A 9,973-nucleotide genomic window follows, 5' to 3' on the forward strand; every position below is an offset into this window, starting at 1 on the left:
TGATACAGTGTCTCTATTCACATTCATTTCCATTTTTTTATTTATTTTTTTTTAAAAAGGACTGAACATTTTGGATTCTCTCTGAAAAAAGATAAAAATGAAAAATGTCCTCAGCAGTCATCCCAGCTGACAGAATTCTACCTATAAAGGGAAAAGGAGGCAAAGTAGTGAAAGGAAGATGTATGTTTTGTCAGCAGACACATCTCTCAGCCGGGCTTTAATGGTGAGCGTATTTGTACAAGAGGCTATTTTTACTGAGAAAGAATCACATGATGGATGACTTTGGGTGTGCTTTACTGCCACTATGTTTTTCACTGTGTCGACAGTGAGCTTGTAAGCAGACCACAGGGATTCGGCTCACTTTCCTCTGCTCTGCACTGAATGCTTTGTCACCTTAAAGCAATATCATCCTTTTTTTTTTTTCCAGGCTTGAATGTTTAGTGTTTTTATGAAAATGGTGACTTCTGTGCACGCTGAGGCAGATTAGAGATGTCTAAGCCATCAGCGTGTAACCCACACATACCGTATGATCACGATAAGCATCAGAGCCACTCTGCTGCTTCCTGTTCAAGATGAAGTCCTGACAGTTGCTCGAGTTACTACGGCGGCCACGTGATTGACAGCAGTAATACGCCATTTCCTAGCAACATGACACTGTGACACCCCTGGCAAAGTATAGATGACCCACACAGGTCACTCGCAACTTTGACAAGGGACCCACAGGAGTCAAAACAGCCTGTTCCCGCTGTAATAAGAGAGATCGCTCCTGTTTCAGTGGTCTGAGATGTTGTTATGTGGAGTTCGACAGGAGGGCACGAGATCCTGTTGGCCCGCTCTGGAGGTTTCACATTACAAGATATGTCCCAGAAAACGGACATGCCTCATTTATTAAGTCAAAGAAATGGGCTGGCTGCTGATACCACAGTGTCTCACTCCTCTCAGACCCTGCCGGTCTCGGAGATGAGCTTTCAGGGTATTTTGGTTTTACCATTAGTTTCATTTCAGTATACTTTTCTAGGATTTTCAGTCAGCTGTGTTTACTGTTTTAAAAAAAAAATAAAAGGTGTTTAAATATACTGTTGGACTGGGATGCCACCTATTGGTGTCCGATGAAACCTGCTTGTCCTTCGAGTAGAGTATCAATACGAGGAAACATTATTGGCTTATAGTACTAAATGTCTGGTTCGTTTATTTTAGTGTTTGACTAAAGTTTTTGGCTTAGAGTTAGTTTAATTAATAAGTCTAGTCCCAAGTAAATACAAGTGATACTTGTACAGTGGTACTGTACAAAAATGATCTGCAAGGTCAGAGAACAGAATGGGTTTTGTATTTGTTGTTCCTGCTGAGGGGCTGGTCAGAATAAGGAGCTGGGGAGATTCTGGGGATGATCCCACGTTAATATTTCATTCAGTCCATTGTGAAATGTGTGGTTAAAAAAAGTTGAATCTAAAGGATGCACCATGGATCATACAAGTTTTATTTTGCAATAACATGCATATCCAGATACAACATCTTCTGCTCCTATACTGACAAAACCCAGCCGTGTAACTTCTTCAGTAGTTTAACAGCTTTAAGAAGCTTTGGATTTCAATACACAATGTCAAGTTAAGTCACACATGCAGAATTAAATTATGAAATTAAATTGCATTAAATCATGCAGTTTAGGTTGAGATGGGAAGAGATGAAGACAAAGAAAATGTAACTGTGGAGCTACCTGCAGAAATTAAATCCCAATACCAAGCAACTTTGTTAAAAACAAACGTTGCCATGCAGGATCTGCTAATTCACAAGGACAGTCGTACTTTGAGTTTTCATCCGTTTTTTATGCTAAAGGCAAATTCGGATACACACGTGGCGTCGCATGTGTTTTTACTACATTTGGGGATGTGCACATGGACACGTTCCACACATGCTCATCATAAAACACGGTGGCATCTCTGGACAGTTGCAACGGAGGGAAAAATCGCGTATTTCGTATTTGTATTCCACTGGAATATGACAAGCCAAAGAGAAAGTGACAAACCAAAAACAGTATGTGTGCTCCCCGTTCACATCAATAGCATCAAGGACGTTAAAATAAACTTTACTCATTTTTGATTTACGAACTGTGTAGCTAGTTTACTTTCCTGGCACGTGCACAGTTGGTACAGGCCATGCATACACAGATTTTTGGGCTGCATGTGAACGTCCATAGAGAGGCCAACCTGTCACAGATCCACAAAGTATGAATTAGCTTGAACTCTGGCTAAAATCAAATCAAATCAACGGCTTTCGGCTTGTCACTTTAGGGGTCGCCACAGCGGAACATGTTCCGCACGTTGATTTGCCTTGTGTTTTTACGCCGGATGCCCTTCCTGACGCAACCCTCCTATTTTTTTGTCCGGGCTTGGGACTGGTACCCTCTTAAATAAGGCTAAAGTAAAACCACAACAACACCTAAGACAGTGACCACGGTCAACCTCAAATAAGTGTCTTATCCCTTGTTAAAAGGTGAAACATAAGATTTCCCCCTATTTCCCACCTGAGTCATTTTTAGACAGTCCCTTACTTACGATTTCATTCTTGCAGTAACTAAATATTAAATATCTTTTTGGAGTTCCCACAAAAACATTTAGAAGTGAACTTATCATTTATGCAATTTTCCAGCAATACTTTCCTTTATGCTTCTTTAACAACTCACCACTAAGAGGCCAAACGTCCTGCTGTAAGGCAACTAAGTAGTTGTTGGGGACGGAGTGCAGGTCACGTCTCCCGCCCACAGTCAACCAGAGGATTCATCCATCACATAGAAATTCTGCTCCTCTAATCTCTGGGTTACCACAGCTCTTTTATTTAGCACTCTAAATTAAACCCAGAGAGCAGCAGACATATTTTTTGCTGTAATGTATAAAAAGTCTCTGGGTGTTGTTCTTGGAGGTGAGGGCCGTCGTCCCGGTTGGTCTGAGTAAGTCCTGGATGCAGCCTGACAGCCCCAGTGATTAATGATGACAGACTGCCGGAGCTGCTCCTTCATTACATGACAAGCCTTTAACCTCTCTATCAGCCAAAACAAAAGAGACGCCAAATGACGTGGAGGAAGTATCAAGAGAGTTTGATTTAAACTTTAACTTCTTAAATGTGTAGAATTTACTATTTTAGGACTTTTCTCTCAGAAATAGTTAAAGAGCTCCTTTCATTAAAACCATTAAGTCCCAAATTACAAAAACCTGCCTTGATGCTCTCTCTGAATGATCTGTGAGTTACGGATCTTGAAGTGCTTCCCAGAAATGGACTCTTCTGCTTTCATTTTGTCTTCTCTCCAACTTTATCACTTCATCCATCATCCTGCTATGAGGGCTTTTCAAGTGGTCCAAAAATAAAGAGGACACAGATGTCAGCCATGCTATACTGATGTTTCTAAACCGCCATAAACCCATCACTTACATCCACCCACGGGCTGGGGAGAAATGTTGAAAATACACTTTTCTCACTTTCAGAAAGATACTCCACAAAACCACTGTCAAACCGAGCTGATGCACTGTAGATCTTGTACATTAAAGTCTCCATGTCCGACAATAAATCAGCCCACATTTGAGCAGGTATTTTTATCTCTTCACATGGAACCACCGATATTTATTCCACCTTTCTTTCCTCAAGCCTGAAAACACTGCCTGATGTTTAAAAAAAACAACAACAAAAAAAAAAACGTAACAGCGGGAGCTTAGTGGTGTACAAAAGGGCAAACGCAATTATAGCTACTCTGCTAGTGTGCATGGCCTCAGCTGGTTTTGATCTGGCTGTGCTCGGAGGGCTCCTAGCTCAGTTGTCAGCTCTCATGCATCACAGACCCGGTGCTTAACGGAAAAACGTGCTTTGGCAGCGACCTAACGGAGGTCTGGAGGCCAGCGGGTGCTGGTGGGTTAGCCGCACGTGGGGGGGTGACACCGGCCTCTGCCTTCCGCATCTGGATCCTCATGGTCACATTTTCTCATTCCTTATGGTATTTCACCCTCTTCATGAATGTAACCGGCTGTAATTGGCCGGCGTGACCCAGAGCCATGCCACAGACTTGGGAGGTTTGAACAAGGCTCCAAAATACACACACATGGATGGCAACAGAAAGAAGGAGAGAGCGAGAGACTGAGTATGAGATGCTTGCGTGGAAATAAGCAGACATGATTACTCAAATACAGTCATTAAGGAGGAAATGTTGTTTTTCAAGCTGTCAGGATGATTAATGGAGGAGAGCAAATCCACTCAAATGCTGTTGTTTAGTCTAACCAGCAGACCTGATCTCTGCCACTAACTTAGAGCAGACAGGATGTGTGTGTGTGTGTGTGTGTGTGTGTGTGTTGAAAAAAAATGCTGAAGGCTAAAAAACAAGCTTACAGAGAAAAGCTGGAAAAATAAAACGGTACAAAACGAGGACTGCTACTAATTACATTTTTTATTCTTTTCTCAATTAACTGATTAGTCATTTTCTCAACAAACCACTGTGATTCATGTACATCCCAAGGTCCCAAAGCCAGAATCATCAAACGTGTAGCTTTGTATATTAAACAGTGAAGAAACTATTCATTTACAATCATGGATCACAAAAAATAAATTCAAAAAACTCTTATCGGAAAAAACTAATCAAAGTGTTTATTTTCTGTTGATCTATTAAATAACCATTGACCTAAAACACAGCCTGAACTTTGTAATTATTAACAATAATAGCACTCGACCATTTGGTGAACCTGATCCTAATCTGTGGCTCTAACAGCAGTAGTCAGCATTGCTTACTAAATAGTAACTACTAAATAACAAATTGTGTTACCTCTGAAGACAAGAAACATTACATTGGGCTATATATGGGATGTATTGATTGATTGATTTTAGATTTGCAAAGATTTCAAACAAATTCCTTTCACATTATCATTATGGGGTATTGCTTGTAAACGTTTCTGGAAAATAAGGAATTTTACCCATTTTGGAAAAAGGCTGTAACATAACAAACTGTGAAAAAAGTTGCCGTGAATACATTCTGGATGTATATATATTTTGTTTTATTATTATATTTATTATTGTTATTTTATTACTGATTCCTCCCCATTGTAGCCAAGATGCTTTGAATAAGTTCACACTCCAGCATCCTCCCACTCAACTTATTACACATAATTTGGTTGAGGTTGCCCAGCAGAAATATTCCTCTTTACTCTTGTTAGGCTACATTTTAAATATATTATAATAGCTCTAAGCTGCCAGAACAAAAGGCTATATCATTTTTGTCATGTTCATACATGCAATCAATGTAAGAATATATAAGATATAAGAATATTAAAATATTATTAGATTCCCAACCCTGACGCCAAGATTATCAACAAGAAATTCGTTTTTTCTCAAACATTTTTAAAAAAATTTATAAAAATTTCGGTAGAATATCCGTCAGTGTAAAACTTTGGGGTTGTAAGTTTGCAGCAATAAACAGCTTGATGGGTGTAGCCAGCAAGTGCCTGTTCAGGTTAATAATGCAAAATGTTTGCTGTGATTCAACAGTTTTGTTCTGATGAAAAGCACTTTAAGACGTCTATCTGGTTTCCTTCAGGTGCACTGCAGTCACAGAAAGCAGGTTTCAGGCTGTAATAGATCACCTGGTCTACAGTGCAGACACATGAGCCTTCTTTGAGAGTTTTTCTCAGAACTCCAGATGTTCTCCGAATAAATTTGGAAGACAGATAAGGAATCCGCTTTCAACAGATGTCTTGTGCTTGGACTTGTTGATTTAGTGGCTGTGAATGATGAAACAGTGTTCCAGTGTCTCACAGCCTCACTGGCTTTCACCATTTTCAAGCAGCTGTAGGCCCGGGTGATGTCATGTCAGGGGATGAGATGGCACATTAGTTTTTGTGTTCTGCGGTATTTGAGCTGTTCTGGATGTGGAAACTGTGTTTGGCTTATCTTCATGGGAATGTGGAATCGAAGTCCAACCGAGAGTGAAAGTTTATGTTGAAGGAAATAATCTACACTCGAGGTCCCTGGTTTTGGAGTCAAAGTTCTCTACTTCATTAAACAGTTCAACAAAGTCGATCTGGGCAAAACGCTTGGTACCTGATCAGGCTAAAACCTGCCGGACCCTATAATACATCTGTGCCGTATATACCAATGCAATGATAATACAGTAGCACAAAAACGTAATGGCACCGTAGGCTTAATGTGTGTTACTTAATAATAACATATTTATAACTAAAGTGAAGATCAGATCCCTTTTCATGGCCAATTTAAACCAGGAAAACCAAGCAGAGCCAATACGTTTTCTTACAACCGTATTAGTTAAGTTACAGGTGAAATATTATAATCCGGTAATGTTAAGCTAACAGAAGCCTATGAGCATTATTTGAGGACTTTATCTATTACTGAAGGCCAGTTTATACTTTCCACTTGCCCTCAGACCAGTGTGTTCATTCCACACATGCAGATTACAAAGCATGATAAACATGAAACAGGGCTCCTGAAATTGTGATGAAACTACATTCCTAGGGTGCAAGAAACATGTGGCCACTTCATTTGTCTGGCAGATGTGCAGTCAGCACGTGCACGCATTTTTGGGCTGAACGTGGACGTACATATTTTTGCACAGAGTCCGACCAGGTTTGCAGGCTTGACTAAATTTAGAAGTGTAAACTGGTCTTTAACCGCAGCCCCTGTAAAAAAAAATTGCTGTTTATGTCATAAGCAGAAGCTCAAGTCTGCAATACTGCAGAAGGTGCAGTGGAGCTTTGTGATGAAGGCAAAGCTTTTAATGTACCGGCCTTTGGACCAACCCTCATCACAACATTTGGGAAATATCTGAAAGAATAAGACTTTATTTCAGACATCTAGAGGCAGCTAGGAGTAAAGCTGCTGAAGCTGCTGCCACCGCCACCTGCTGACTCTACAGTAAGCAGAAGACAATGGATGGATCGACCCGTAAATGGGAGTAAATCCGAGCCAGGATTTTTTATTTTTTTGGCTCTAGTGTCTAAATGGTAAATAGTTGCTTATATAGCGCTTTTATCCAAAGCACTTTACAATGTTGATTCCCATTCACACACACACACACACCGATGGCGTTGGCTGCTATGCAAGGTGCTCACCTGAGCCACCGGGAGCAACATGGGGTTCAGGACACTTCGACATGTAGCTGGGAACGGGGATCGAACCACTGACCCTGTGGTCCGTGGTCAACTGCTTCAGCAACTGAGCTACAGCCGACCAGGCCTATTGAGTAGCGGCCCACTGTGGCATTGCAGTGACTTCCACCATTGCAGTTTCTGTCTGGTCGGACCCCACACATGACTGACACAAACGGTAAGGGAAGTGGACAGATGAGAGCCACGGGCACAGTGAGTGGGGGCGTCCGAGGGTCAACACATCGCCTTTGCCTTGAGTGTGGCCTGGCAGCTGTATGCGTAGAGGAGCCTTGGCCTCCTGCTCTGCATGTCAGGGGCCATGATTAATGACCTGTGGGCCTCGCTCTTTACCCCTCCCGCCCCGACAGAAGCCACTGCAGCCACTGCTCATTTAGCTAATGCACACAGCCAAGAATGAACATGCACAGGAGATGAGGGCTTACATGTGAGTGCACGTAGATGTATGCGGGCACACGCGAAAGGAAAGCAATTTCCTTTTTAACAAAACGCCCTCTTTTCCAGGTAATTTCAGTGCAAGAGCAATGACTTCTTTGACTTCGGTGTGCACGGCTGTGTGCCTGTGCAGTGTCGAGGCTGAGACGGTGCCCGTGCCTGTGTACTGGTTCCCAGCTTGTCAAGCAGCTGTCGAGAAGTGATTTATGACCACTAGACTCCAACCTGTCTTCACTGCCAGTTCAGTATTGTTACAACTGACAGCTAATGAGGCCAGACATGCTTTCAAGCAGAGCACTTAACAGGACTTCAATCTTCCCCCGTCAGAAGTACCATTTTTGCACTCTCTCACTCACACACACACACACACACACACACACAGCACCCTCCTTTCTCTTTGCCTTCCTTGTTCTCCGTCTTTCTGTGCTGGAATATCTGACAGGCACTGAAAAGGCTTCTGCCTACAGAAAGAGATGTTTCTCAGAAGGCAAAGGCAACAGAAAGAGTCACACTCTTTCTGTTGCACACAAATAGAGGCAGTGGGCATCAGCTAATGCTTGATTTAATCTAATAATCAATCCTTGTTTAAAAGAATACTTACAGATATACGCTTAGTTGATTCCTTGCAAAGAGCGAGACAAGAAGATTGATACCATTCTTGCATTTGTTCGCTAAAAGACAGAGCCGAGGGAAGGATATTTGGCTTAGACTAAAGACTAGGAAAAACGTAAACAGCCTGACTCTGCTCAAAAGAAAAAATCTCTCCCAGTATTTCAAACGAATGCTACCTTACATTACACCACATAGTTAAATACTTTGTAGAATTGAGTATCGCTAGTATTTTATAGCACTGCTTCATTTTACAGGCACTTTATGTTCAAATAATATGAGTAAGAAGCTTCTTGGAAAGAAGCATTTCATGTGGCCTTCATTAACCTTTCTAGGTATTTCAAAGTGCTAAATGGAGCAATTTCTCCCATGGAAATCATCGCAACGTAAAATACATTCAAATTAGAGTTCTCTGTTTCTATTATGTTTGGAAGTAGTATCAAGCTACATGTTCTCTTCAGGAAACCTAGAATACATTAGCAACGGGAAGGAGACCTTCAGTGTTAATGCAGTGTTTTCTGTCTGCAATTTCCTAATTTTCCATAAGTGCTCTTATTAGCACTAATTGTCGTTAAAATGTTTATTCTCTCTCTTTTTTTAAGTATTTAAACTGAGGTAATAGTGGACATTTTGTGGAAAATGACTCCATATATGTTGAACTGTTTACCTGCCTGTGCACACATCTACTGTGCACTGATGAAAAGACTCTAAGTAGATTTTAATCTGAATTGAAAAATTTTTGTCTACTAACTATATCTCTATGTCCATATGTAATTAGTGCAAAATGAGGTTCTTTGCAAGAAACATTTGAGAATATAATTAACTAAATGCATTTCAGACCCAATAAATAAATAATGTTTCCATGTTAGAAATGTCATTTATGCTAATTCATCAGTAAAAATAATGATCTAGTTCATTATCATTTTCCCCATAATGAATACTTTTACTCTGATACTTTGGGGACTGTCCTTTGAAATACGACAGAGTACAATGTACAGATATATATTACTGTTTGGTCACATCTAGAAAGTGTAGTGAACGATAAAGTGGAGCACAGACTCTTTAAAGTCTTAAAAGAAAATAGCGATTTTTGAGCCAAACCACAGCTGTTTCACTCACCGTAACCATCTTTAGTGCCAAATTCTCACCTGCACCTCATATTTCTTTGTGTCTAACCCTAAGAAAACCGCACTGCTTGCACAGTTTAAATCACAAGTTATTCAGTGTAAAGAGCAGAAACGAACGTGACACTGGCCACAATTTTTGGCTCCACTGTTTACACAGAGGTGAAAAACATTATCTGGACATTTGTTTATTGTACATTTAAATTTGTATTTCATGCTCAAATCTCACCTGGCCACTCAAATTCTAGTCAAACAGTGATGGAAACGATTGTTGGTACTGTTGTTATAGCTAGTAAATTGTAGTAATTATGAAAGTGTGTTTTCCAAGACTCCATAAATAAGCACTGATTACATTTATCTGGAAACTTAAACCAGTAAACAGATCAATTCTCCAGGTCTCACAGCTCTGCTGTAACTGCAGGATAAACTCACTGACAGAGTCTGCAGCAGCTTTCCCACCTTTTAACCCCTTGTTCCTTGTCAACCATGATTAATGGCAGGCTAACTAGCTGCTCACTTGCAGTGCTGGCTGTGCCATTGTCTCCTGGATACTTAATGAACTCTGACAAGTCTTTTCCACAAAGACAAGAAAAACCTGCCCTGATGTTAATGCTGCAACAGCGACTCCTGGAGTTTAAAGCGAGGAAATGGCGACGA

This window comes from Channa argus, chromosome 18, assembly GCF_033026475.1.
Source record: "Channa argus isolate prfri chromosome 18, Channa argus male v1.0, whole genome shotgun sequence".
Lineage (NCBI taxonomy): Eukaryota > Metazoa > Chordata > Actinopteri > Anabantiformes > Channidae > Channa > Channa argus.